The sequence below is a fragment of the Xyrauchen texanus genome, chromosome 11, assembly GCF_025860055.1.
Source record: "Xyrauchen texanus isolate HMW12.3.18 chromosome 11, RBS_HiC_50CHRs, whole genome shotgun sequence".
NCBI classification, from domain to species: Eukaryota; Metazoa; Chordata; class Actinopteri; order Cypriniformes; family Catostomidae; genus Xyrauchen; species Xyrauchen texanus.
This window is the reverse complement of record NC_068286.1, coordinates 16,670,359-16,683,414: the sequence shown is the minus strand read 5'-3', so window position 1 is coordinate 16,683,414 and position 13,056 is coordinate 16,670,359. Positions and strand designations below refer to the sequence as shown.

General features: G+C 37.5%; 1 pseudogene; it reads right to left on the bottom strand.

Moving 5' to 3' along the window:
- Positions 1–13,056, bottom strand: part of LOC127651704 (storkhead-box protein 2-like) — a 40,283-nt pseudogene that overhangs the window by 11,070 nt on the left and 16,157 nt on the right.

Genomic DNA, 13,056 nt, shown 5'->3' with positions numbered 1-13,056 from the left:
GTGGTGGAGATGTGCTCCCATGCTTACAGTAGCTATATTTCAGCAACAAAATTGTCTCCAGAAGTGAGTAAAATTTTACAAACCTCCCTTTGGCGACATCTGGAGATCTCCTCAATTGGATAAGCGATTAATACATATATTAAATATTCTAAAAGTTTTCTTTTAGGAGGTAGGATTTTTGAGTTGCCTGTGGTAATTCTTATTAGCTTTATACAAAAACAAGTTTGGAAGGCTACCTGGGAAGCAGGTGGCAAGGTGCTCCATCAGCGCTTCTTGTGTGACAGGCTTGCGGGCAGAGTTCATGGCTGAGATGGCCAGACACAGAATCTCTCCCAGAGGGATGAACTGAGACTGGCTGATGGGTGACATACTGATAGGAGATACATCACCTAGAGAGAGAGACACACACACAGAAAATCATGTCCTACTTTAGTAAACTGCAAAATAACTTATCAGAAACTAAAAAGGGACAAATCAGCTGCCAAAACAGTCCCTTAAAGGGATACCTTTGACAATAATGGATTCAAAATGAATCTAAATTGGCAGGCGTACTTTTATGAGAACTGCAAGACAGAGAATTGTAAAGACCAGGATTCCCACACCTTTTAAACAATGAAAAAATGCATTTTCCAGTCACACAAGGAATTTTCAAAGGAATATAATAGAGATTGCACTCACAAAGAGTAATATCTAGCCAAATAAATATTTCAGAGCTCAGCATAACTGGAAAAACATCTCAATGACTTATTAAGATTTTAGTAAATTACAATAACTTAAATAAAAAATGTCGAATTCCCTGTTATTTTCAGGTGTTCCATAACCACGAGAACCCTGAGTGACAGATATTCAGAAGAGAGAGTCACATTTTAAGGGGGACGTTGTGGAAGCTTTTAAGATGCTTTATGGTCAGACTAGTATTTTAATTGAATTTGAATATAAATTGAATTCCAATTCCAGCAGTATGAAGGTTATCCTGGGTATGTGATCATATGTTGCCAAATGTGACCTTATAGTGACAACTCAGCATTAAGCCCATCTGCTTGTGTAGGCAAAAAGACCCCAAGCCATGTGTCAATATTGATCGAAAAAACAAAATGCAGCACATATTGGATTTACTAGAAGCTGACCTCAGTGAAAATCAACACGTTTATATAACATAATACATGTGAAAGATATTAAATATTTTACTTTTGTCTTTTGGCATCCATTTAAGCCTGTGTAAGACAAACTTACAACGCACCTCATTTGACTATACGTTTTGAGATATAATACAATACAAATTGGAGTGTAATTGCTGAAGCTGTTATAATTTTATTTACAGTCAAAATTTAGACAAAGATCATCATAAAACCTATTGAAAACTACCAATGAATTATCAAATGAAGTGTGAACTAACAGATGTTGTGTGGAAAACATCTGTCTGACACACCTTCCAGGCCATGGAATTTATATACTAGGCGTGTAATACACAAACATTAAAAGAATTGTAGACTCAAAAATGTAATTCTGTCATAATTTACTCACCCCAATTTTGTTCCAAACCTGTATGATTGGCTTTTGTTTATGGAATGCAAAAAGGGAAATTCAGCTAAATGTTCATGCTGTTCATTTACATACAATAAAAATTAATTGTGACCTGGGGCTGTCAAGCTTAAAACATTTACAAAAAGTTCCATACATGACTTCTAAAGCCATTCGATAACTTTGTGTAAGGAACTGAAAACTAAATTTCATTGTTATTCATTGATAATCTTGTCATGTTTGTACACATTCAAACATGGCAGGCCAAAACATGTGTCTTGACAAATTACAATGCAGCCATTTAAATAATACATACACAAATGAGATTTAAGCGTTACAGGGAAAGTTTTGTGAATAATGACTTTACTAATGATTTATACCTCACACAAAACAATAGACCTTATTCAATGAAAACGAGGCTGTGAGGGACAGACTTACAGTCTCCTCATTACTATAAAAAGCTGTCTAAAGCTCCTAGATCACATCTAATTTTTTGGTCTGCTGAAATGTTACTGCAACGTTTTCTGAATAAAGCCCATTACACGGCTTTAGAAAACTTGGAATATAACACAAGTTGTATGGACTAATTATATGGTGCTTTTTGTCATTTTCATAGCTTGACCAGACCAATACTATTCACTATCTAACTTTGTTTTATGGAAAAGAGCAGCTCTGGTGATTTAATTTTGTGTCCAAAGGAAGGAAGCCTCTGGTTATTGTTCACATTAAATTGTATGGTAAAAAGAAACATGAACATCCTGCCTAACATATCCTTTTAAAGAAAGCCACACAGGTTTGAAACGACAAGTTTGATGACAGAATTTTCATTTTCAAGTGAAAAATCCCTTTAATAATTCATGATGTCTGCAGAGAGAACTGAGTCAGCATTTCCCAAACAAATTTTTGGTTTAGGCAAAATTTGCAAAAGTTAAGGATAGTTTATACAGTTATTAAATTTGATTTCATGTTGAAATGAATTCCAAATTTATCAAAGATGCAATCTGCAAAATGATTTACCATTGTACAAAAGACAATAATAAATTATACATTTTATTGCTGATTGCTTGGAAATGAAATACAATCTGACAAGCAGCAATAGAACACTAATTTGGATTAAAAGCATTAAGACCACTGTCTGTTCATAAAATAATCTAACGGATCTAATCTCTCCTTAGATGACTCATTTACCTTTAAAAATCACCTATGCCTTGATACTTAGCTAACAATGCCAAAGGAAAGCATAAAACTGGTCAGAGTTTAACATCAAGAGCAACAAAGGGCCTGAAGCAGCACTTCTAACACTGCAGGATGCAGATAGGATGACATCATCCACATGGAGCTGCTGCTCTCCCGGTGCGTGCATGTATACGGCAGGCAAAGGACCATCACTCAGATCCCAGCCTGTGAGTCTTACTGTTCTGTTCAGACAGAGCAATGTGCTACTAGCAGCCCTCTAAATTACTTACAGAGCATTACTGCCTGTAGGGGAGGCTGGTAGCCTGGTGTTGTTTTTGAGAGGCATCAGCATGTTCTAGCTAAATTCAGCCATTCCCATTATGAATTTTATTGTTTTTACTTTAGTAGGGGGAGGATGGAGGGTGTGAGAGAAAGAGAGAGGGAGATAGGGAGGTGTAGAGAGAGACCCCTCCCTCAACTCCAGCTATCAGAAAAAGGCGGCTCTGACGACGGACACATACTCAACATGCTCCACTCCATACAAAGACAGGAGAGGTGTGACCAATCACAAGCAAGCGTCATGCACACCTTTTTTTACTCTCCTTCAGTAACGCACGCACACACACACACACACACACACACACACACACACACACACACACACACACACACACACGCACGCTTCCTAGCTTGTTCTTATCCTCTCCTACATCTCACTCACACACACAAGCTAGTAGGTTGCCTACTGAATTCGTTGTTATGGCAACGCATCCCAGTTGCTCTCTCTTGTTCCTCAGATGTGTTCTACTCCAGGATTTCTCTCTCTCTCTCTACAGCACCCAGCTCACTGCTCTTCCTGTCTCCATTCCTGCTCTCATGCTTCACACTCAATCTTGTTAATGAAAAATAGAGATCACATTGGCTTGTAAGACTAAGCAAAAACCTGCAAACCTACAAAGCCCTATAAGTAAATAACCCTCACTGCATACACACATTTATCATCTCTTATTTTATAGAGTATTACTATATATTACAGATAGTATGCTATCAAACTATATACTAGCAGACCTGTAAAGTTGGATGCCCTTTCACAATTAAAGGGACAGTTCATGCAAAAAAAATCCTGTCATCATTTACTTTATTCATGGGATTCCAAACCTGTGGAACACAAAAGGAAATGTTAAGCAGAATGATAGTCTCAATCACCATTCACTTTAATTTTTTTCTTCTTCATACAATTAACATTAATGGTGACAGAGGTAACCATTCTGCCTAACATCATCTCCTTTTTTGTTTTCCACAGAAGAAAGTCATACAGATTCAAAATAATCATGAAAGTGAATACATTATGACAGAATTTTCATTTTTGTATGAACTATTCCTTTAATAAAAATAGTCATCTTCAGTAGTCATGGGGAAAAAGACTGCTACAACAGCTATAAATCACAAAATCGACTTTGAATTGCGTCAACACATCTTGTCCAGCAAAATAAACCTGTGCTTTACACATAAACAGTGTTAAGATTTTTCTCTCTTGGTCCAAAAAAGGAAGTAATGGTGTGTAAAATTATGCACTCTAAAATACAGCAGTGAGTCTTTGTGCAAGCTGGCCACAAGCACATCTGTGATGACGTCATCCCATTTGGCATGAGTGCTTGACAGGAAGGAGGGGAGAAAGAGAGGAAGCAAAAATGTGACCAAGCGAAGGACAGAGAGTGAAGGTGGGATCAAGACATGAGAGAAGATATGCTGTAATAACGTACAATCTAAGGATCACAGTTTCTAAAATGGATTTACATTTACACAATTACAGAAGGCTACAGACAAGACAACACAAGGCTACACCACATCATCCTTGTTTGTTGTCTCATTTGCCACAGCACATAAGAATTTAACGTTACACCCTCATACCCCTTAAAAATGAAATCTGGGTTCATGACATTGGGGGTTACAAGTTTTAGGTCTTTAGCCGTGTTTGTTGAATCAACTGCCAGTGCACATAAATTATTTTTAATACTTTAATGTTACACCCTCATAACCCTAAAGAAATCTGGGGTTGTGACATCGGGGACTCGTCGAGGATATAAACATTTAACAGTAGACAGTGAAGATAGTATGCATAAACAGTACACTGATGCTAGATTCAGCATCTCAAATGTGTTACAACTTCATCTCTTCAAAAGGGCAGTAAGCGATTTATGAAGAAACTATTTATGATGGTTGGTGTAGAGTGGAATAATATGGCTGGTAAAAAGATTTACATCAAGGAATTTTGCATAAAAAAATAAAAATTGTGAACAGCCCTAAATACATGAACTATGCAAGAAAGTCATACTAACAAATAACTAGAGGTTTCCCATTCTTTTTGACTGATAAGTTCCCATGACTTTGTCTTAATTTGTGGTTAATGGATAGGGTTTTGTTTTTCATTAAAATAACAATTCAAATGAATCATTAGACCAATTGTTTTCCAGTTCGACCAACTGACAAGTACTGACACAAAAGAATGATTCACTCATTTTTAATCAGACATCACTATGCAATCAAGTTTTACTTTACATACAAAGAATATCTAGCCGAAGAAATATTTTAGTGCTAGGGCTGTCAATCGCTGAAAATGTTTAATCGAATTAATTACATGACTTGCCGATGAATTATTTGAATTAATTGCAATTAATCACATATATCAATATTTGCTAAGAGAGCCCACCAAATAAAGATAATTCAATATAAATAATACACAATAATTCAAATCGATATTATTCGAGGGGCCTGGGTAGCTCAGCGAGTAAAGACGCGGACTACCACCCCTGGAATTGTGAGTTCGAATCCAGGGCATGCTGAGGGACTCCAGCCAGGTCTCATAAGCAACCAAAATGGCCCGGTTGCGAGGGAGGGTAGAGTCCCACGGGGTAACCTCCTTGTGGTCTTGATGAGTGGTTCTCGCTCTCAATGGGGCACGTGGTAAGTTGTGCGTGGATTGCAGAGAATAACATGAGCCTGAGTCTCTACAGCGTCATGCACAATGAGACATGTGGCCCGGTTGCTAGGCTGGATAGAGTCACATGGGGTAATCTTCTCATGGTCATTATAATGTGATCCGCTCTCAGTGGAGCGCATGGTGAGTTGTGCGTGGATGCCGCGGAGAATAGCATGAAGCCTCCACATGTGCCATGTCTCTGCGGTAACGCACTCAGCAAGCCACGGGATAAGATGACGGTCTCAGACGTGGAGGCAACTGAGATTCGTCCTCCGCCACCACAAGGACTTAGAACGCATTGGGAAATCCAAATAGGGAAGAAAAAGGGGAGAAAATAAAAACTATTTAAAAATATATATATATTTTATTCGGATAAGTGCGGTTTTTAACGATAAAACCGATAATAATCGATAATGAAAATCATCAACAGTTAATTTTATCATCAATTAGTTGAATGTGTGTGGTGTGCATGGGGAAGCTCCATCAGTGACATCACTTTAAAGAAAAATATGTTAGTTTGATAACTCTTTTGAAAAACAATGGAGACAAGTTAAAACAGGAAAAATCATGACCCAAGTTGTCTAGCTCACAGGAGCACTTTCTATTAAACAATCTGAAGAATATCATGAGCATACAGTTTAATGTGGACATGTTGCTGCGTCAGGTGCGTTTAACGATTGATTGTGCGGTTTGATGTGCATGAGAGTTGTTTCTGTCGCTGTCCTTTTCTGCATATCGCGGCTCCGTTTTGCGGTCCGATCTGCATAACACGGCAGCTCATTTTAGCTAAGCCCATTCGGCCCGTTTCGAGGCTGACCCACCGACCCGCTCAGTTCTCCCGATGGCCATTCCGTCCCTGATCGGCCCCAAAGTGCGTCGGCCCACCGGGAAAATGCCCCGTATGCCAGATTACCAGTCTAGCCCTGGTTAAGAGGCTAAATGTCTAATGTTTCACCTTCAGCCTGACTACCTGTCTAGTCAAGGGTCAAAGTCTTGATTTATCTACAATGCAAAAAATTCTGGCAATGGGACATTCATTTCCTTAAATTATTACCTTTTGTGTTAAGGAAAGTAAAGAAAGGCCTATCAGTTTGGAACTTTACGAAGAGGAGTAAATGATAACAGAATTGAGATTTTTGGGTGAACTATCAATGATAATGGCAAAAAATCCACATGCAATTCACCAACAGAAAAAACAGCAAGAGAAAAGCTTTTCTTTATACTTGTGTAAACTCAGGTACAAGTTTGACTGAGGCAACACTAGATGGAAGAAGGAATCCAAAACCTCAAACAAAACCAAAAGAAATGGAGATAAGCAACATTTATTATTGTTGTTTTCTTCTTGTCTAAATCTCTTTTTATATTATCCTGTTCTAACCTTGGATCTTCTAATGATGTTTCAATCTACCTTGAATATTCAACACATTTTGAATGTCACACAAATGCAGATCCAAACAATAGTATTCCATCTGCAGCCTGACCTTCCTGAATTACTGAATTATTTAATGCAATGTGAGATAATAAGGCTTATTTTCTAGCCTAATTGGCACCTGAACATGCTCAATCAATTGAGGGGTGCAACCACACCACTGAGAGAAGATGGAGGCTTGGTCATCTGACCAATCTCCTTGGTGATATATGATGTAAACATCTCACATTGAGTGGGGCACAGATTTGTTATCTATTTGATATGTAAAACACAAGCTTGTGGCCTTGTCCTGTATATTTTTCTAAGACTTGGTTCTTTTATCAAACATTTGTAACTGCAGAACAATATCTCTTTAACATTTGATTAATAAATAAATACATACATAAGCAAAATATATGTGCTTTAAAAAAAAAAGATGCCTTATTTTTCCCCAGAATTTTGGGCTGTATGCAATGAATTAGTGGAACAGAAATATGGATTTGCATTCTTTTGCGCATTAACTGCGTCCTTGTTGAATGTCATGCATATTTCAAATGAAACGCTTCTTTTATACGCATGAAAAATGTGGTTCTCATCAGAAGTTGAATGAAGGCTCCACTAAATTATAGATAATGTAAGTATAAATAATCATACTGATCAAGTGAAACACAAAGTATTGCTGGTTTTAACAGTGATTTTTATCAGCCTTCCAGGTTAGGCTGTGGATTTTTGCACACACTGCACTTCTACAGGTCGATTATGCTTTAAAATGTCATTCCTGTATTGAAACAAAACATTTTGAAAAAAAAAAAAAATCTAAATTCATATTACACTTCATATGAAACTAAAATATGTTCATAATATCAAATAAATCCTATAGAACTACCTCCTGTAAAATCCAAACATTTTACACTCTCCAACTTCTTCCACCGCCCTCTTTTGCAGTGACTTAAATCACTCTACGACAGCAGGTGAAAAAAAATATTAATACAAATATTATCACAATCATAAATACAACTGTATATATAATAATGATAATTAGGGGAGTGTTCAAAGGATGCTAGGGGGCGCTGAGAGCAAATTAGTAGAGACAGGGGCATTCGGTTACAAATGGGGGCGATATAAGTCATAATAATCAAATCTATCATCAAGTTCCTCTTTGCATTAAAACGTTTATCTAAACTATCAGTTGGTTCTCAATTATATGGGTTGGTACACATATGTACCATGGTTTATCTGATTTTGAAGTCTAGCGATGCATCTGAAGTATCTGGTTTAGCAGCGTCAAATTTACAGGTGGAGGCACAACCTTAACTAATGCACCTGTATGGCTCTGTAGATGATACGGCTCAAATGGATGGAGCAACGCAAGCGCAGAGCTCTTAAAAGTCACAGCTTTGTGAGAATCAGTGAGAAGCAAGAATTCTACATCACCACTCTTGAATATTTCTTGGCAGAAATAGATTGATAATAAATATTATCATATCACTACTTCAGCTCCATTAAATTTGTCATAGGCTACATTAGGGGAGTGAGTGAATATAATACATTTTTGTTACAACTTGTAAATATCTATATTTTGGATTGATTGTTTTTACATGTGTTTAGAATAGGTCTAGGGTTTATAATTAAAAAAATGATATAGTTTGTTTTATATAAATAATGTTACATCTAACCGTGGTAGTGAAGGTCCATATGTTTACTATGGTCTTGTTCAAAATGAACACTGTCAAAACTATAAAAATATTTAATGAATAAATACACATTTTCAAAAATGGCAAAATCGAAATGTATTAAATAAATTAATATTATGAGGTAATATGAGGATGGCTGAGGTAAGGGAAAGAAGAAGGGGGGGTTCACAAAAATAAATTTAAAAAACTGCTCTAGAAGGTTTTACACAAACCTCAATCTCAAAGTTTTGTTTCATAAAACAGCTACACAGTGATTGTCAAGGACATAATTTGATATTCCACTATATTTTCAGAGTTTGGTCATGAACTTTATTACCATCTCCTGGTGGAATCTCAAAACTGCAAATGCAGCAACTGAGTTTAAATTGCACTGTGCGCCACTTTATTAACATACTGTACAATACACCCACAGTTTGCATGCATGCACACATTGCAAACACTCCCACCCACACCCACTTTGTGCTGACACAAAAATTGTGCTTAGAATTAGAAGATATTGTGTATGGTCATTGCACGGTCATGAAAATAGAACCCACGGACTAAAAATTCACATTTTAATTTTGAAGAGTTTTTAAGAATAAAACTTTCAGTGTTTCGGGACTTCTGTTTATCTAAACAATCCAATAATTCATCCCTATTCAATGGTCATCAGATTTTTGTTCGACCTATAACATCTGTACATCTTGTGCTTTGTAAGCTCTACCCGTAAAACAAGGTAAAAAGAAAGAGAGAGAGCCTTTACCTAAATCCTCACAGCTGCCCACTGAACATGAGGTGACTTTTTTTTTTTTTTTTTGTGGGAGGACACAAAAGAACCATCTCCATGACAACAACAAACCAGTTTGCTTGTACACACCAAATTTGGCCAACGCTACCTTTGGAGCCCTATTGTATTAGCCATGCTTGTCATTTGTGCTATGGTGCTGCAATAGTTGTTGTGAAGGCCAAGAGCCAACTGCAAATCAATATTTTTTTAGTCATGCGGCTGAAACTGTAAAAGTATTTTTTATTCTATTTTACAAAATAGGTGAAAGTGTGTTTTTTAATTTTTATTGGAGCACAAACTTTGACAAACATTCTATAAACATGTACCTATACCGATACACAAACACAGTGCCAGTCTTAGCCTTTAGGGAGCAAAATTTGCCTTTGTTTGAGACAAATAGAAGTTCAAGGCTACTTACAAAAACATTTGGCACACTACAAATATAAAAATGCACTGTGTTGGGCATCATGTAATCAGATAGGATACAAAGGCAGACCTACATACAGTCATAAAGCCTGACTGGGCCTGTAGGAACTCTAGAAGCCTGATAACGCAAACGGTGCCAAAGTCAAACAAAGGGAGTCCAAAATATATTACAGATCCCATCAAGCCTGTCTTACTTTACACCTAGGTGTGAAATTCTGAAGGATCGAACACTCAACTCCTATTGGATGAAATGCACAACCATGAAGGCATCGAGAGTATAAAACCTCGGAGATCCTTCTAAGCTTTGCATTAAGTATTCGCCGCATCTAGTTGCAGCCACGTTGCTTCCAGTTGTAGCCTCATTGCCCAAGGAAGTAATGTATGTACCTGAACTTAGGCCTAACAATCTCCAACTCGCTGGACGAGCCGAGATTTCTCTGCGTTCCACCGAGCATGCTAACTGAAAGACACCGCCGAGCATTCTGCATCTCACCCTTCACTGCCTGCAGAAGTGAAGAAAGAAGATTTCTCTTCCTTCTTCAACAGAGTCGACTTCGTTGATCTCTCTGCCAACCCGCCAAGAATCAGTCGCCGTACCGCCCACCAACAGAGAGTGAAGAAATGGCCTCCCGTCATCACCTGAGCTTCGAGGAACCAAGTCGGAGTCAAATAACAGATGAACACACATTCTAACAGAGTCCTCACATGACTGAATTAAGAGGTTTATGTCTGGGCAGAGATAGATTATTATAGTCTGTTATTCTTGTGTATCAAGGTTGCTGCTTTTACAGTTTACGGACTGCCGAGTCCACTCATTGCTACTAATAACACTCAAATGTATTTATGTAACTTACTGTTATCACGAATGAGATTTGCTGTGTTGTCATCCAATCACATTGGGCTGTTTGTGTGTTTCCTCCATTGGGGGTGAGACTGGCACACTAAGTTTATCCATTAAAGAACCAATGACCACGGCAGACGTATTACGAGCCGTTCACTGCGTCTCTGAGTGATAAAACTAATGGTTGCCTTCTCTCCCACGATCGCAAAGACTGGCTTCGGTGCGTCACCTATGCGCCACCTAAACCGCACACACACATGACCCCTCACAAACATAACCAAACACATTTGGCGAGCAGATAACTTGGCGATAGAGCCCAGCTTTGTCCCCAAGTTTACGTACCAGTGGAGAAACGTTAAACGGGCAGACGCCATTAACCTTCCCTGGACGGAAACCTTGCATGACGTACTCTCCACGAGTGCCCCCCCTCAACACACACACACACACCCTCATGTATTTTAGGCTTATTTGTAACCATATATAATCATGTTATACTTTAGTTAGTCCTAAGAGAATAATCCTATATTGAGACTGTTATACTGCCTGGTTATTAGTCTCTGATTCCAGGGTGGTGCCCAGGAAATATTAATCCTTCTTAATATTCTATTGATTTTGATAACTGATTGTAATCTTTGATGATGAAGGATTAATTAGCTAATGTTACCTTTTGTTTTTCTGTTTCAAAAGTTTCTTTTTTAGTAATTCTTCCCATAAGGCCTGCACCTCCGAGTCTTCTCTTTACTTTTGTACATGAAACTGGTGTTGAGTGGGTAGAATTCAATGAAGCTGTCAGCTGAGGACTAGGGATGCATCGATCCGATACCTGGGTCGGTATCGGCTCCGATACTGACGTTTTAAACTGATCGGTTATCGGTCCGACGAGCCCAATCCAAATCTGATACTGTGTGTTAGTCATGTTTGTTACTGTCAAGCTCAAAAAAATGAAATAAATGACATAAAAGAACCATTAAAACACAATTAAAGTAGTTCATATGACTCGTGCATTTTATTCAAAGCCACTTGAAGACGTGTGATAGCTCTGTGAATCACAAAAGGCTGTGTTTTAGAAGTAAATATATAAAATGCACGCGCAGCTCCAGCATGCCAGTGAATGGTGATGCTTTGTTTATGCACACAATTGTGGCTATTTTTAGCCTTCAGGCAGTGCGCAATATTTGAGCACTACTCACAAACAACATCTCAGATGTAGATGCTCAATAGTTCGTTTCACTTATAAAATGAATTTAGAATGGCACTGCATGTGCTTTTTTTTTAACCAGAATTTGAATAAGAAGCTAATTAAACTGCTGTGAACTTGCCTACAAACAGACATGTATAGGAATTCCTGGAGAGTTCAGAATGTCAAAATAAAAGTGTGAGGGTTTTAAAACTTAAAGGTGTCACAGAGAGACTCACAGAGGCGGAATTATGAACTTCAGTAGGGTTTATTGAACAGATGATTTAAAAATTGTGTGTAAATCCAGTTGAGCAGAGTGGCAATAGACATGATGAACAGATAACTCACAACAGTATTATGATACTTGCAGGCAATAATGAAGACACAGGTATGTTTGACATAGTAAAAAGTTCTGGAGTCTCAGAGATACTATTGATAAGAACAGACAAAAAGAGTGTGTGAAAGCCGAGTATATATGCATTAGCCACTAATAATATGCAGGTGCATGTAATCAGAACTCAGGAGAGAGTGAGCACTGTGACTGCAGTGAGGAAGAGAGAGAGAGAGAGAGAGACACACACACACACACCGGTGGATCTGTAACAAAAGGTGCACGATTGAGATACATTACTATTATAATATATTATTATTATTATAATTTGTTTACAATACAATGTGTTGTTTACAATATGAAGTGAGCTGATATCTTACAACTAATTTGAACAAAAAGAGATCTGAATCCTTTAATGTCCAGATACAAGTTGAAAAAAATAAAATAAAAAAATGAATTATTTTCTACTGACGACTAATACTGAAATTATTGTTAATTTTGCTTCTACATTATCCAGTACACTAGTTAATAATTATGTTTTTCTTAATAAGCTATACATTTATATTGAAATAATGTGTAGTTAGATGTTTGTGTTTCTCTACATATTAAAGAGTACTCCCAATTAGTTCCACACAATAATGTAAAGATATTCTAAACTGATTATGCAAAAACAACAACACTGGTATCGGATCGGGATTGGCCAATATGGAGATTTCCAATATTGGAATCGGAAGAG